Here is a 17,143-nt window from a genome sequence, read left to right on the forward strand (position 1 = left end):
ATATATATATATATATATATATATATGTATATATATAAAACGATTAAAATATACAAAGACAACCTGCCATGTAAAATTAGTTTCTTAAATTACATTATGGAAATAAAATCATCCTAGAACAAAATCATTTAAAACATTGTCTAATATTTGGATTAAACTGATTTCTTGATTAATGTTTCTTTCTTTCTTTGTTGAATTTCACACAAAGCTATTAATGCAGTAGAGCAATATATTAATTTGTTGATCGGTAATTTGCGTAATATCAGACAAATTACTGATCATATATATATATATATATACATACGTGTGTGTGTACACTGACTGGCCAATTTATTAGGACCTATGTACCCTCTCAAACTTGGACCTGATCTGAACTGCAGTTGCAACTTAAGTTATGATGTAATCCATACAGCACTATAAATGACTGAGAGTAAACCGGAACTGACCACAACTGCCGTTTATAGAAACACAAATGTAGATAACGACGACGTTTCGGAAGTGTTCCGTCTTTCGTGACCTGAATAAAAAAGACGGGAGTCTTTCGAAACGTCGTCATCCTCTATACTTGTGTTTTTACAACAGGCAGCTGCTGTCTATTTCAGTTTACTCATTACTTATTTTCTGTTTGTGAAGACTGTTGTCAGTTATCTTGCCAAGTTTTTCTCAAAGTTACATCAGTGTAGCTGTAACCTAAACTTGTTTAGCATTTTATAAATATTTATTATTTATACATGAATATTGTCAATAAAATTTTTTAACTTATTAATCAAATGAAGTTCAGTAGAATATATATATATTCTTGTTACAGGCAATATTGGTATTTCATTTTCCACTTTATATATATATATATACAGCTGTAATAATATGTAAATCTCACACTATCATTCAATAATTATTCATTGCTATTATTTTATATAAAATTTAGGATTTTTGCTTTCCGTTAAACTTTTTATGAACTTGTCAATATGAGCTCTTATTATCTTCTGCTCGTGAAGACTGTCGTCTGCTATTTCTTTCAATTTTACCCGCAATGCATTGTATTAGTGAAGATGTAGCATAGTTTTTTATAAATAATTTATTATTTATTTATATATGAATTTGTTATTGTAAATTTAATGAGCGATTGACAAGCATACTTCACCGAATCCTTTTTAGCCTTCATTCAGCTTAATAATATAATATTAAGCAAACTATTGGACAATTAAGTTGTTGAACTTGAAGTGCTGAACTTTTTCAAGCAGGTATTGAATTATTACTGTTAGTCTACCTAGTAAGCCTAATTACAACTTAAGAAGTCATAAGTTCTGAAAGAAAAAACTTAAGAAAGTTTGAACTTAGACCTCGTTATCACGATTAAGAATAACATTAACAATAACAGTGGCACTACCTCTAGTAAAAGCTGCGACAGTGTTAAAGAGTAATACTGTTTGTCTCTAGTTCACGACGAAAATTATACTGTTATTGTTTACGTAATCGTAAGTTGGTGTGTTGGTGTTACACAGTTACTGTAATTTAATTAGACCTATTATAGTACTATACTGTCTATAGTATATGTAACACCCGTAAGTTAACTTCTAGTTCTATTAGCGCTGAACAATCCTTTTGACGTAGTTGCATCGTAATACTAACTCATTGTGATAGCCTGCTGTAGTATTATCTGTTAAATTCTGCTACTACTATTAGTACTATCTGGTACTAATAGTAATACAAACGTTAATATCACGTTAATATATGAGGCCGGAGGAAGTACCATTTAGTTTTACTGGTAATAGTAATAACAGAGGTGGTCTAGGCCTATACAACAAAATGACATTATTCATTATAATTCTTATTTATTTTTTGTGTTTTTTTAATTTAACTCTTTGCTCTAATATGTGTGCCAAAACGAAAAGTATATCATTTTTGAAACTGGTACTACTAACTATGTTTCATAGTTTTAGCCTCTATTCTAATATTTAATAAATACTACTTAAGAAAAGAAAATCTTAAATATAAAAAGTTATTTGAAACTTGGGGTTTACTATGTTGTTGTTTTTTCTATGGTCAAGTTCAAGTTAACCTTTCTAAGGTTAATCTGTTTCTTTTACATTTTTGGCTTCCAGTAAATTTGTTACTGATTATCACTATTTATATTTGTTTAATCTGAAATACAACAGTTTCGAACAATATCCAACATCTTCTTTTAGGTTTTGTAGTAAGGATGCCCAAGCTGTCATAGTTTTTTGTGCAAATGTGGGTAACACTTAGTATGGGGTCTGGTATTGTATAGAAATGTTCCCTGTTAGATAGTATTACTTTTCAAACAGGATGGTTGGCTTTTGAAATGAGCTGCCTTCGAGGGTGGTGGAGGCAGAAAATTTAACTGAGTTCAAGAAAAGATTGGATGAATACATAAGTAGTAAGGAGTGCTTATAGTAGGGAGTTAGAAGGCACATCTGTGATGGGATAATAAGCTCCCTTTTGCCCTTTAAAATGTCATGAATTTATGAATGAAGAGACAACTGTGCTTGCATATTGCTCTAAACTGTTTCAAGATGGGAGCAATATTAGTACACTGGAAGGGATGGTGAAGTCTCATTTTGCAAGATGTGATATCTATAATTTAGTTCTAACTGATGATTAACTTCAAAGTTTATACTTTTTTGTTCAGATGAATCCTTCATTAAGGATTCATTTAATGAGAAGTATGACCTGTTCTCAGAATCTGCTCTCAAAAAGTCAGACCTATATTTATATGCATTTCATCACATATTGTGTAACTCTATTAGGTTACTTTACAGTTCTAAATCACATAATGCATAGTATAGAATTGCTCATTTCTGTCTTCTTAAAAGACAATCAGTCATAAAGTCAACCCAGTGAAGTATAGGCAAAAAAATAGTTTAGTAGTTTACTACTTAATAACAAGGAAAATTTATGTCAGAGGATGATGGAACTTCAAAACAGGAAGAACAACAAGAAAAAAACCTGTGGTGATATTGTTTTGACAGGCTAGATGTCTTAAAAATGAAATATTATAACAGCAAGCTATATAATGGATTATTATAAAGACTTAGGAGAGATACTAAGTGGTCATCAGCATGACATTCTAACACAATTGAATATCAGATATCTCAGATTAATGCAAGACACCATTACAAGGAAGATAATTCCAATAGGGTACATTAAATGTACCTCCTCTCACATAAATAGCTATTCTCGTTCAGTGCTGCCTTCTATATGCAAATTTTTTTCGCATGCCACAAGCTTTGAGCTCCCACATACCCTAAGATCAATGTGGTTGGTTCAACTTCATTTCACATGCAAATAATCATGGGACAATCCTCCAGCAGTAGGAGTGCGACACACCCTCCTGAAGCATGTGACTACCTCTATTCAATTCTACCTAACTATCACCTCGAGTTTTTTAATTAATGTCTAGTGATATCTTTTGTACTAAAATGTTAGTTTAGGCTTAACATGTGTCTTTGTAATTTTAGGCTTACCTGTGATTCATCTTACTGGTAAGTCATGAATTAGGTTCAATATATTGTTTCTTCAACAAATCCCTAAATTTTATATTGTCAATATAAACTTACTTAATTTTATAATATAACGACTTTTTTCATTTTCGTAATTGATTATATTTTATACTTCTTACAATTAATTTTGTTTTTGAGGACCCTGTGTCTGGGGTCTGTCCAGTCTTCTCCCACTATTGCTTATCTTCCTCCTCAAACTGCCGAACTCATTCTGGACGACGTCTATTTTGACAATTTTCTCCCACTTCATAATGAATTGGCCTTCCCAGGCCTCTACTGCACAGTCTGCTAGACCTATCTCAGCCCTTTTTATATATGTTTCACAGTTTTTATTTCTTGTTTTCCTCCTTTTCCAGACATTTTCGTTCATGCTGGGCCTTTTTGTGTATATTTTGAGAGATGGTGCTTGCGTGCTTCGTTATCCACAGGCTTTGGTTCATTTTGCCTTAGCTGACCATCAGGCAGATCTCATTTTGTTGTTTTGTTTTATTGTATCTCTACACTTCAAATCTCTGCTGCCTGTTTGGGGAAGAATTAGTTAATTCTATCCCTTTCTCCCTAGCCAAGTTTTCCAGCTATGTCTTCCTCTCTTGCCTCTCCTACTGCTATTGTCTGCCATACACCTTCTTTCTGAGGTGTTCCATCTATTTCTTGGGCATTTTCATGGGATACATTCCTTCTCCTTACCTCCATGTTGGGGTGATTGCCATCTTCGGCTCTTTCCCTACCAAAGTGGCTTCTTCGGTTTTGGGATCTACTGGGGTGGGACACTGTCTTGTACCAAGTTTTGTTTCCCTTCCACTTCTGATTAAGACTTATAGACGACTCCTTTTCTCCACTGGTCTATTTTGTTTTTGGGGTGGTGGTGTTACTCCTGTAACTATAGAATCACATGGGGTATCTGTATTGCTACATTCGATTTTTTCTGTTTTTGGTTGCTTGTTTGTCTCTTTGGTCATTGCTGTCTTTATTCATGTTCCATGTCCGGCACCTTCCTGTCATTTACCTGTCCTACATCTAAGATTTCCTCCATTAGTCGTGTATTATCGATGCAGGTTGGAATTCCGTGATTGTTCTGTCCCACCTCAATCACTTCTTGATTCTTTCCCTTTTTCCTATATTGTCTTTTATCACACTATGGTGGGCTTTTTCTCCAGGTCTGAGGATGCTATGGTCAACATTCCTGTTTTTCATCCCTCATGGCACTGTCTTAAGTTTGTTCATGGGGTTGAGTACGAGTTTCGTGCCTTACCCTTCGAGCTTGTTTCAGATCCCCATGTCTTTGTTTCTGGCTCCTCATCCACTTGCCTTGGCTGGCGATGCAATCAGACCAGATTGGGACCTGTTTATACTTTTATTTTCTCATCCCATTTGTTATCTTCTCTGGGTGATTTAATTCATTCTTGCCACTCTCTGTCAGGACTATCTGATGCTCCTTCCTGGCTGATACAGATCTGGTTTTCTCAGTTGCTTCAGCTTGATCTGTCCTTCTTTGTTGTGGATCGACTTGTTCTATGCATCCACTTTGGTGGCTCATTGGGCATATTCTTCTTTTTCTTCATTTTCGTTTCCATCCACCTCCCTTACCCTTTTGATTCGATTAGCCTTTTCTTTCTTATCTCCTTTTCCTCATAATCAATTCCTGGTGTCTTCACTCTGATTAGGCACCTTCCTTTTTACCTGCATCTCACCTTCATCATATGTTGGAGGTACTTCTTACGTCAAGCACTGGGACTACACCTCATACGTTTATCTCCCATTATCTGCATTGAGTAGCAGTTTCTTCTTCGTACCATCTTCCACCTGTCACCATCCTTCTGTGACTGGATAAAATACCTTTTTGTATATTTAGATATATCTTATTTTTCAGGGCATATCCTTTTTCTCTTTATGGATCCCACCCTGTGGCGAGTGGTGCCTGTTTAGGTATACTTAAATTAGTCAAATCTGCACTGTAAGGACAGGATGACGTCACAATTATAATTTCCATGGTCACTAAATGCACACTGTTGAGATGGGGTATTCCATAAGATCTCTCATAGGCTTTCCTTGCGATATATTTGTTTCATTCATATGCCCATTTTGAATCATACTAACCCAAGGACTTCATGGGTAAAGCAGAAGAGGATAGCTGCCCATCACTGCCATTCTTTACATTGAATAAATCATGAGTGGTCTGTTTTTCAAAATAGGGTTTTTCATGGTCTCCAGTTGCACTGTTTCCAGTGTTGATATTCCTCCGGACTCTCCATTGCATTTCTCCCCCCCCTCCTTTTCTTCCAGTGGACTATGGGAGTTCATACCACTTTCCAGATCCAAGCCACTGGGGTGGTGAACCATGGAGGTATCCTCCTGAATGTGATAATGATATACGATACAAATAATAAAACCATTCAGTTGAAAGTGGTGTTCTTCTGGTGTAGATGACGAGATGTACTCTAATCTGATGCTACATCTTTGTATGGGTTTATCCAAGGGGATGTTGTAGCTTTAGAGTAAGCATTCAAAATTGAATTCCAAAACATACATACTTCTGCTGACACTTATAGCTATTTCTCAATCTTCATCTTTGCCATCCAAACATCGTGTTCACTTGCTCCAGTCTTTATACCCCACTCGACTGCCCTCGGCAATACCTAATTTGGAGAACTTTACACTGGCCCTCATAAGCCCTCTATGCAGGTACTGTATATAAGCACTGTCTGCCGACAATATAATCACTTTTTTTCTCGACAAAGTGTTATCTAGGAATTATGTTTTGTGGTTAACATTTTTTGAATCATTTCGACACTAGTATGGTAGTTGTTTTTCCCCATTGCTGATATTTCGTTGGTTTTCTTTTGCAGTTCAAGAACAAAAAAAAAAGAAACAAAAAATGTGGGTATGAATTCCTATATAATGGTTTCTGGCGCGGGGATAAACGGGACCTCGTCCATTCCTCCTTTGTTGTCTGGTAGTCGGCAGTCGGGGGGGGGGGGTCCGACTCTCGGTGGAGGCTGTCTGTGACCTGATTTGGGATGAGTTGGAGTCCTTCATGTGGCCCGTAGTTTTTCCCCAGGGGTTCTGAGTTGGCTTTTCATCATGAGCCTGAATATACCGGGGAGAATTTAGACAGTTTGCTGCTTCTTCTTTCACTAGAACTGCCACTACTGTGGGCTAATCTGCTGCCTCTTTTTTGCAGTTAGTTATGCGAGTTTGTGAAGCTTTAGGTATTCACTCCCTTGCTTTTGAATCTACCCTGCTTTGTTGTCAGATAGATCTCGGTGGGATTATTTAATTCTTCCTTCTTCCCCTAATATTGCCGTGTATGCTGGGATGTTTGCAATGTAATTACGAGAGAGTATTGTTATGCCTTGCTCCCCTCATTTATCAGAACAACATGCCCTGGCTTATCATTGTCTGGCTGTAATATATTTGGACACTCAACAGTTGGATTTGTTGTTGGATCTATGGGGTTCCAGATTAGAACCTGATATCTCTCTTACCATATCTCCATTTTTGCGGATTCATTTCACATTTACTACTGTATTGTGATACTCCTCTTAGTGATTTCTGAGAGTCGCCCCGTTTTCGGTCTTACTAGTTTTCTGGAGTTCCTGAAACTTTTGAAGCCCAATTTTATGTGGCATGTTTGCAGTTTTCTTTATCGTTATTAGCTGCTCACCTCTCTTCTACTCCAATGGGTAATTCTGGAGGATCGATCATTGTGGCTCGCGGCTCCCACCTTTGACACTTCATCCTATTAGTTTGCAGAATCTGTTCCGTCCATATTCCCGGGGATCTTCGGAAGGTTGAGATGGCACCAGTGGCGTCGGTGTCTACCTATTCAGAAGGTTGATCCCATTCATCCAGGATTCTATTCTCGTCTTTTGCTAGTGACCAAGAACACTAGAGATTGGCTTCTTATCATCAATCTGTCTTGACCCAATCTCTTCCTGCAGCCTCCTTGTTTCACCATGGAATCTTTTCTTCAACTTCAATGGCATTTCACATCTGATCTTTGGATGACCAAGTTTGATGTTACAGATGCCTCCCTTCAAATCCCCATAGCAGAGTCTTGTCAATTTCTACATTTTTTGCATGAGGACCAGATGTAGCAGTTCCAAGCTCTCCTGTTTGAACTTGCTTCAGCCACATATGTTTTCTGCTGAGTAGTACTGGCCTTTAAGCAGTACAAATATCAGGGTCTGGATACCACCTCCTCTTGTGGAAATCCATCTCTTCGTGGATCAGATGCCTTTCTTCTGGGATAGGCATTCCAGGGTATTTGGATTGACCACGAACCTGCCCTGAATATCAATGTTCTTGAACTTCTTGCGGTACATCTAGTGATGATTCCAGGTCTTCCTCTCTTGCACAACAAAATAGTTATGATTCATTCTGACTACTCCACAGTGGTTTCATATCTTTCTAGTCAAAGAAGTTCTCATTCTTGAGGTCTTGGTTTTTGGGCTTTGGATCTTCTTTTTTGGCTCATTCCAATGACATCCATCTTTTGGCCTGTCATGTGGCAGGAGTTATAATTTTGATAGCAGATCACCTTTCTCGACCCTATCAGATTCTTCCACCAGCATGATGTTCCATCAGGTGGTCTTTCAATAGATTTCTTTTCAGTTTGGTACTCCAATGAGTGACATCTTTGCAACCCATTGGAATGCTAGCCTATAGTTCTGGTCTCTTATTCCACATCCACTAACTCTGGTGATAGATGCTTTCAGTCAAGACAAGACAGGATTCCTTTTGTATGTCTTTTCTCCTATTCATCTGTTACCTCGGCTCTTGTCTATGATTTATTTCCTCCCATGTTGGGTTTTCTTGTCAGAAGCTTTTTGACCTGCTCAGACATGGTGTACATTGAACAAAATGTGCAATTGCAAAGGACAAGAAAGATTCTTAAAATATATTAATTATAATTTTAAATGAAAAACACTATGACTTAGTTTAAGACAGTATGATAGATATGACTGACTTTCAAATGCTTTAATAATATATTTATTTTGAGAGGGCATTATCCCAGACTTACACAATAAAATAACAAACTGGTTTCTCTCAATTTGTTTGTTATGTTTTTGTAGTTTTAAGTTATTCATGGAAAGTTTTATTTTTTATTTTCTTCAATCTTTCTGAATATTTTTTGTTGCTAAAAATATTTTGATGTTTCTGTGACAGTTAAGGCTTATGATCTTATTTCATGTAAAATAGCTTCTTCACCTGTGCCTTTGTATTGCTGATTTTATTAAGGAAACCCTGCTCATGATGTTCAGACTGGAATGGGATTTACTCTGCAGTATCTGCTGTCTTACTGTCATTTTCTAGATTTAGAGGCTCTTTCTGGGACTTTACTAGGGCCTTTGCAGTATTTACAGTTACCTGAAGTACCTGGAGATTTTGGAAGGTATTTTTAGTATGATCTTTCCCATCACAAGAACTAGTTTTTCATTATTTCTCCTTATTTCACAAGTTTCATTTGAATGTAGATAATTCTTCTTTTGCATCTGTATATTTGTTTTTGTCCTTTTTTTTTTTTTTTAAAGTTTGCTTTCTATTGTATTCAAAACATGTGTCTTCTGTTTCTATTTTTGTTTTGTTTATAGGAAATTTAGATCCTCCTTTGTTCACCATCCTCCATATTAAGGTATCTTGGTTTTGGCAGGATCTTTTCAAGACTGGCCATGCTCTCATCATTTGTTTTTTATGTTAGTTACTGTCTATGATTTCCTTAGAGGCACAAAATTTGGGTCTACTAATAAATGGTGTGTTTTATGTTTTGAGTATGTATCTAACAGATGTGTTTCATTTCAGCCATCATAGAAACCTTTTTACAAGAAGTCTGATCTTGTCATCTATTTTATGTGACCCTTTTTTTGCCACTCAAAGGCTTTCTCTGAAGATTATCTTGCCAGCTTCCTTCTTTGGTGACTCAACTATTCAGTATTATATTTCAGTTTACTTGGATTACTTGTTTCAGAGACCTCCTGGCATGGAGCTCTTTTCTATTTTGAGTTTGACTCTTAATTTATTTCTTGCAAATATTATGACGGACAAATTTTTTTTGTTATTTAGTTTTTGTAAATTTTTTTTTTCCTTTATAAAAACTAGGCTGCAGCCTCTTGTCTACAGACTTTCTTGAGTAATTATAGTTCTTCTTGTTGTTCATGGTATTTTTTTTTTAGACTCTTATGATTTGCTCATGATTGAGTCTTTAGTTACTATACTTCCTTAAATATCTTCTCCCTGTTATTTCTCAACTGTGATCGTCATTGCCCTAAAATGTATGCCACTGATGCTTCTAAAATCCTCTGTGTCAGAAATAGTTTATATCTCTTCCATGATTATTTTTTTTACTCAATTCTTGTTGGTTAGCTTGGGAAGGTGATAGAACATTAATTTATTTATATCTTTATCCATGTACTTCCTCTAGGATTTGCATGTTTTAAGCCTCACAGGTTACTATACCCAATCAGGGCCCAGTATTATTATCTTGCCTTTTCATCCACTGGAATCCACATCATGGGAGAGACTTCTTGCATGCCCCTCATACTTATTGAATCAGGCTTCTCATCTGTAAAGGATATGGAAATCCTTCTGACAATTTGCATTTTGTTTTCCATGTCACAATGTATTAAATTCACACCTGTCCACTGTTTTGGCAAGTGTTATTTAGAAGAACATTATCCTAGTTTGCATGTGAACCTCTTTAAATATATTTGCATAATTAAATTGGTATCATTTATCAATTAATCAACAATGGCTTCCACTAGCTTTCCTTCACTGATGATCTGCTCTTGTGATGACACCTATGAAAATTTAGTCAATGTTTTTCATAGTGTTTCTCAGTGGAGGAGATTTACTCTCAGCATCTGTGATGTGCCTCTTGGGTACTCCCGCAAGGTCAAGTGTTTTAAGTTCTTCTGGCATGGATATCATTTGTTATTCTTGTCCAAACTGTCACACCTGACCTGTGATCCTAACATGTGCAGCTGTCTACATGCAGTAGTTATGAAAGGATACCATTGGTTAATGTTTTACATTTACTTTTATAGTGTAACACATATCAGGGCCAGCCTTAGGGTGAGACCACTGAGGCAACCGCCTCAGTGGCTGAGTATCTAAACTCGAGAACCTAATCTTTAGTACTTGTCTCAGGCCCCACACTCTCCTAAGACCATCCCTGACATATATCAAAGGTTCAGATGTAAAAATTGTAGACTGTTTTTAGTTATTATTTAAAATGTAAATAACATAGTAGTGTGAGTTGTTTAAAAAGTGCCTTACTTACAGTTGCTCATAGGTTAATCCCCTAACTCAGTTAGTAGAGTCTGTAGGAGGTCCTACATTTTATACACAGGCAAAGAAATAAAAAATACTGGATTATGACATAATAATAGATTTTTATACATATATAGCATCTCTTAAAGATTACATGTATTCTACCCCCAAAAGAACTATTTATAGATGGTTTTTTTTGTTTACGAATGTGCAACTTTTTTGTAAAATTATGTATTTGACAAGTGTTTAATTGTTCTTATTTTTTTGTTATTATAGGAATTATAAGTTGAAATGTCATGGACTTGTTTGCTTGGCAAAACTAATAGCATTTGGAGTCATACTACTTGTAATCTGACATTTACTTCTACATTGGTTGTGAAGGAAGATGTTTTGCTGAGCTTACTTAAGGAGAATACTTGTGTCCAGCTGTTAACTAACAAACTTTTTAATTTTTATCATTTTAATTGGCATGAAATAATGCCTTAATGTCCAAGGTATGTTTATGTAAGGGGGCTGTAATAATTGGTTGGTATTTATTCTAGTCTACAATTTCTAAACAGCAATATTTGAAGAGGGATTTCTGGGTCTTTACACACTATTTTGTTAATGTTAACAAGCACAATATTGGCTCTAGTTAACTAATTACTGATTGGCTCTTTATGTATTTGGTATTGTAATGTAATATTATTGTTGGTCACTCATAGGGAAACCTCTTCAAAATTAAATTCATAATTTCATCAAAAATTCTGTATTTGTTTCTGAACTGTGAACATTACATTTTAATCTTTGTCTTCATATAGTAAATTCATTACAAAATTCAGCAGAAGTTAAACACACACAGGGAAGTCATAAACAAAATATTCAAGCTGGGGAAAATTTAGTTTTAAAGAATTTGCCACCTATCTATAATTCTAACAGAGAGCTAGCTGTCAGTATGAGGCATACTTAATCTTCTTGGGTATTTTATAAAGAAAATTTAGTGTAGAATTAGAATGTGGTGATGCTCATAATTAGGACTAAGTTGTGATAGAAGTTGATCATTTAGAGATGATGAAAAATAGTGTTTCTTTTGTACTTGTATAACTAAACAAATAACTGTTTTAAGATAATGTTTAGTATGTTGAAATAACATATAAAATATATGAATATAGAAAATTTACTGAACTGCATGATGTTTTGAAAGAAATGTCTATTCGCTAGTCTAAATGGATCTGGAAAAAAATATTAGTAAAGGTTGGTATGTTTTTCTTAAGTTTGATAAGCTAGCAAGGAATGTATTTCATCCAAAAACTTTCTCTTACAAACCTTTTTGAAAATATATTCATAAGAGAATTAAATTAATAATAAATGAAAATAATGTTTAGCATACAAGAATGTGAAATTTCATTGTAAAGTGAAGGATAATGTTTTTCAATAAACATAAAATAGTCAAAAGTATTTTTAAGACTAATATGAATTATTAAAGTATTTTGGCTCAAAATCATGAATTTTTATACTTAGATTAAATACAGAGTTTTAGTAAATTATTTTAAAATGAATTTGAATATGCACATCAGTAAAGTACATGACAACCACAGCCAGTATAAAATTGTGGTAGAACAGTATGTATCAGAACTACATTTTGACATTTTTCAGAATTTCATGGGTAGTGAAATTCCACTAAAAATTCGTTGCTTTTGGAAGGGTATGTAACAGCTCTTTCAGATGCAAAATATTTATACTTTTGGAAGCTTTATATTTTTCATGTTGTAATTTATATGTTAGATAAAGGGCACATTACTAGAATGGGGGTAGTCTTAAAATACTCATCTACTCTTTCCACAGTCAGCTTGGGTAGTTGGATTTTCCAGTTGATTAAGTTTTTCCTGTTACATACCTCACATTCTGGTCTCTTTGTGGTGTGTATTTTTGAATGTCCCCCTTCATTGGGACCATCCATTCTCCTCCTCGATTGCATTCAAAGGAGTTTTCTGTTATCTGAGCCTTTACTTTGGGGTTTTCCTCTTAATTTTCATCTTTCCCTCTTTGTCTGTATGCGTTGATAGTTGAACATATCCCCCACAACATCAGGTTTACCGCTTCCTCCCCCTCTTCTAGATTGTTTTTCTTCCCTGATGCTCATCTCCAAAGATGGGTGGTTTGATCAGTAGGAGGCTTCAGGTCAATGGTCTACAGATGAAAGGTCTTATCCCCTGCACACCCGGGCACTTCTGCCAGTCCAAGGTGCTGTAGTTCACTCTCTTCCTCTTGCCTGGATTTGACTAATCCAGTTTCATTTTGACTTTTTGACAGTGGTGGCTTATATCACTCAACAAGGGGATGCTCATTCTTGTTCCCTTTGTTGTGAACAGTGGATTTCCTTTTTTGAACCCTTAAACTTGACATATATCTTCTGGAGGTTTGTGTTTCAGATGCTTTGTCTTTGTTGCTCATTGACTTTCCAGTCCCAACACACATTCTACCTAGGAGTGACCTCTCGCTCCTCCTAACTTTTGGTGGCTCTGCCTCCTGTGGGGTACTCCTCTACATGAAGTTTTTGAATCTTTTAACACTTCCCAGCTAGTTGCCTCTTTTGTTATTTTTGCCCTTGCTGTCGTTAAGTTCAAATAGGTTTACATCCAGATTATAATGATAATTTTTTCTCACTCCATCAGTCTTCTTCCTCAAATTTTTGTTCATCTATTTCACTCCTGTTCAGGTCTTTCTGATTGATCTTTCCTGACCAGCACTGCTTTGGTTTTCTTGGCTGTTTCAGCTCTATTTGGTTCTTTTGTTCTCGATTGATTTCGTTAACCTACATTTCAGTGGCTCAAGTGGTATATTGCTTTCAACTTTTTCGTTTTTTACAATCTTCCACATTTTTTCTTGGTGGGATCCAGATGACCTTCTCTGTCCAGTACATGCTGTGGGTTGCTTCATTGTTTTCACAGCTTCTTTCCTTTGAATCCATTTCCTGTGGTTTCCATCCCTTACTCCACTTCTTTGTTTGTGTTTTTTTTCCTTCTTCCCTTACCCATTGGGTTTGGATTGTGATTTAATTAGCCTTTTACTCCTTATCTCCTTCTTCTCATCTTCACTGCAATAATGCACCTTTCCCTTCTCCCTGCATGTCTACCCTGTCATCCATTGGAGGTATTTTGTCTGTCGAGCACTGGGGCTACACCTCATACGTTCATCTCCTATTCACTGCTTTGGGTAGCTGTTTCTTCCTTGTCAGGGTACCATCATCCACCTGGTACCATCCTTCACTCTTTCATGAGACTGTAACTGGGTACGTTATCTTTTAGTATATATATATGTATGTATGTACACCTCTTATTTTTCAGGGGCATGTCCCTCTTTTTCTTTCTCGATTCCACTCTGTGGCGAATGGTGCCTGTTCAAGTATACTTAAGTTAGTCAAATCTGCACTACATGGGTAAAGCAGAAAGAGATAGCTGCCCATCCCTGCCATGCTTGGTATTGAATAAATCAGTATGGTTTGCTTTTCAAAATTTCACTGTCTCAGGTGTTGTCGTTCCTCTGGACTCTCCACTGCATTTTCTCCCCCTTTTCTTTTAGTGGAGTTTGAGAGTCCTTACCACTTTTCATTTCCAAGTCGCTAGGGTGGTGGACAGTGGAGGCATCCTCTTTAATGTGTTAATGAAATACAAATAATATAAATCAGAGAACTTAGAATTACTTTGTAATAGATATCTTCTCGAAACCTTTTGCTATTAGGTGGACCTATCCCAATTTTCACAAGTAAATTCAGTTTTACCTGGGCATACCTCACTTATACAGAGAGCTATTCTTAGTTTGAGTTGGTTAATATTTTAGGATGTTTGAATGGGTAAAAGAGTAATCTTAATAAGTCAAATAACCTTCTGTCATCCTGCTTATTCTTATATCTTTATATTGAAGAGTGTATGCAAATCAGATAACAGTGAGGCTTCCATAACAGTCTTAGAGCTTAAGCCATTGTTAATCTAAATACAAAACTTAAGTTGTTCATGAAATTCTCTGGCTCCATAAATTTTCCATTTTTTAGTTCCATTATAGTGTTAAAAAAACGAATGATCTACTTTATACTTCTCTTATGTTTTTCATTATGTTGTTATTGAGAAATAGTTATTTGAAATTAATATATTTTTATAAACTAGTAAAGTAGGTAAAATTGGTGGAAAAACATACTGTTTAAATATGTTTTTGGAACATATTTAACAGACATTTTATATTTGATGTAGCTCCTTTGAATTTAAATAGATATTTAGAGATACAACAAATTAAGTGATGCATTAAGTGTGCTAGGCATATCATGAATTCAGAGTAGAACTAATATCAAAACAAAATATTGGAAAGGTTGGTATTAACCTTCTAATTTCAATAAGAAAGTTTGATTTACATTTATATTTTATTGATTGCATTACATTTTTTTTTTCTTATCAGTTAATTTGATGGGTAACTTATGTGTACAGATGATGCATTGTTTATGATATTGTGAGGGAAATTTAATTATAATTAAGTAGTAAAACATAATACCATAGGATTTTGTATGTTTGTTGGGTTTATTCTAGCCAAGAATTGTTACACTTATCATCAATGTTGATGTCTTCAAAGCAAATGAAGAACAAGGTCATCGATACAGTTGGGTTTTAGCCCATAACAGGAAAGATAACTTCTTAAAACAGTTTCAAGTAAGTATTTCAAAGTAGTAAAGACTGAAAATATAAACTGCCAAGCAGAGTGAGTCAGCAATGTTTAGAAGTTTATATTTGAACAGGTACACTACAAATACAAAATAAGTATACATATATGACCTAACAAACAAACACATACTACTGTACAAAAAGTGCAAACATAAGTTTTAAAAAGTTCTCCAAATTAAAAATTGGGTGTATGCAAGAGCTTTTTGCTCCTATTGCCTAAAAAACAAAACTAAATAGTTTTTGTTGAAGTTACTTGAAAATTAAGTGCAGCCTGCAGGTATATTTAGGACCAATAGAAGATGGCATTTGTGCAAGCTGAGCCTTTTTCGATCCTTGAAGAAACAGCTTGAGATATTTTGATTAACAACCAAATGAGCAAAATGGACTGAATTGCCTCCTCTAATTTGAGACCTTTCTAATGTTCTTATCTGGCAGTCTTAATAGTGTCCATAATTGAGGTCATCCTTGGCTTTTAGGACTTCACTGAACTGGCTGCCTGGTAACTCCTTACAATGTGGTAAAGATAACCCTGCTTGCTCAGTACTTCTTTTCCCAGACTTCTCCCTTGCCCTTCTTTCAGTGGTATCTGACAAACTGACAGTAGATTCCTCTGTAGAGAAACTTTCCTCTTGTATGTTTCTCTCACTATTTTTCTGGACTTCAGCATAACAGCCTTGTTTTCTGAAGGGTTTCTTGCTGATTTTCAGCAATTTTCTGGTTGATTGAAATTTTGCTTTTGAAGTGGTGTGTTCCTTTTCTTTTTCTTGCTTTGTTTTCTTCTGAGCTAAGTTTTCTTGATCAGGCATATAGGTACTGTGGCTTTATCCACCTGGAAGGGTTTGCTTACTTAGCTGTGCTGAGATAGGTTAACATTCTGTCTGTTTTTGGTATGGTGATTATGAAGGACCCTTCTGCCATTGCTTCCATAATTTAGACAGCAATTACAAACAATATGAAAACATTGTCCAAGAATATCAATTTTCCATATCATCTGTCCATATAGCCTATTTAAATAGTATCTTTCTTCTCACCACTGCCAATGCCATTTGTGTTTAACAGATTTATCAATTAGGGTTGTGTCATCTCTGCATTTCAAGAAAACTGGCATGATGAAATGTCTATCCTACGGCAATGCAATCAATGATAATGTGGGTACAAAGGAGGATAGTAAATGTGAATTAGTACAAATGATGTTTTCCACATAGTGGTGCATTACAAAACTACATAAGTGTGTTTTATATAGTTTATATGTATAGTAATACAAGAAATGACCATCTAAATTTTTCACAGTTCTCCCAAAATTCCTAAGACAGAAAATCCTCTATAACTCCCACCCTTTTTTCAATTTTGATAAATAATTGTGATGAACTGTATAAAATATGTTTTATTGTAAATACACCAAATACACAAAGTAGATATATACTGTTACGACAGCGGAAGTCGCGCGACGCTGGGAGCATGTGCTGGAGTTCTAGAAAGATCGAGGAACCTGTCAAACATCCTAGTGTTTGCTAGATATGCGCTCTTATAGTATATAAGCTGGCAAATAAAGTGACAGGAAAGATAATTGCAGACAGACAGAGACAGACAACTGAGTCAAGCGCGGTAGTGACCGTAAGTAAAGTGCGTGAATCGTTGTGAACTATAGCGTGTGTTTAAGTTGAA

The 17,143-nt window shown here is 35.4% G+C and overlaps 1 protein-coding gene across 2 annotated transcripts in view; it reads left to right on the top strand.

Annotated features, from left to right (window-relative positions):
- Positions 1-1,157: 1,157 nt before the first annotated feature.
- Positions 1,158-17,143, top strand: part of LOC111086531 — a 58,100-nt gene continuing 42,114 nt past the window's right edge. Inside the window, exons 1-4 of one of the 2 annotated variants that reach the window (XM_022389718.1) lie at positions 1,167-1,241; positions 8,763-8,916; positions 11,067-11,284; positions 15,347-15,466. The gene's annotated coding sequence lies outside the window, so the exon portion shown is untranslated. Of the gene's footprint in view, positions 1,242-8,762; positions 8,917-11,066; positions 11,285-15,346; positions 15,467-17,143 lie in introns of both variants that reach the window. The other variant, XM_022389719.1, reaches the window with a different exon arrangement.

The sequence above is a fragment of the Limulus polyphemus genome, unplaced genomic scaffold (assembly GCF_000517525.1).
Source record: "Limulus polyphemus unplaced genomic scaffold, Limulus_polyphemus-2.1.2 Scaffold1169, whole genome shotgun sequence".
Classification (NCBI taxonomy): domain Eukaryota; kingdom Metazoa; phylum Arthropoda; class Merostomata; order Xiphosura; family Limulidae; genus Limulus; species Limulus polyphemus.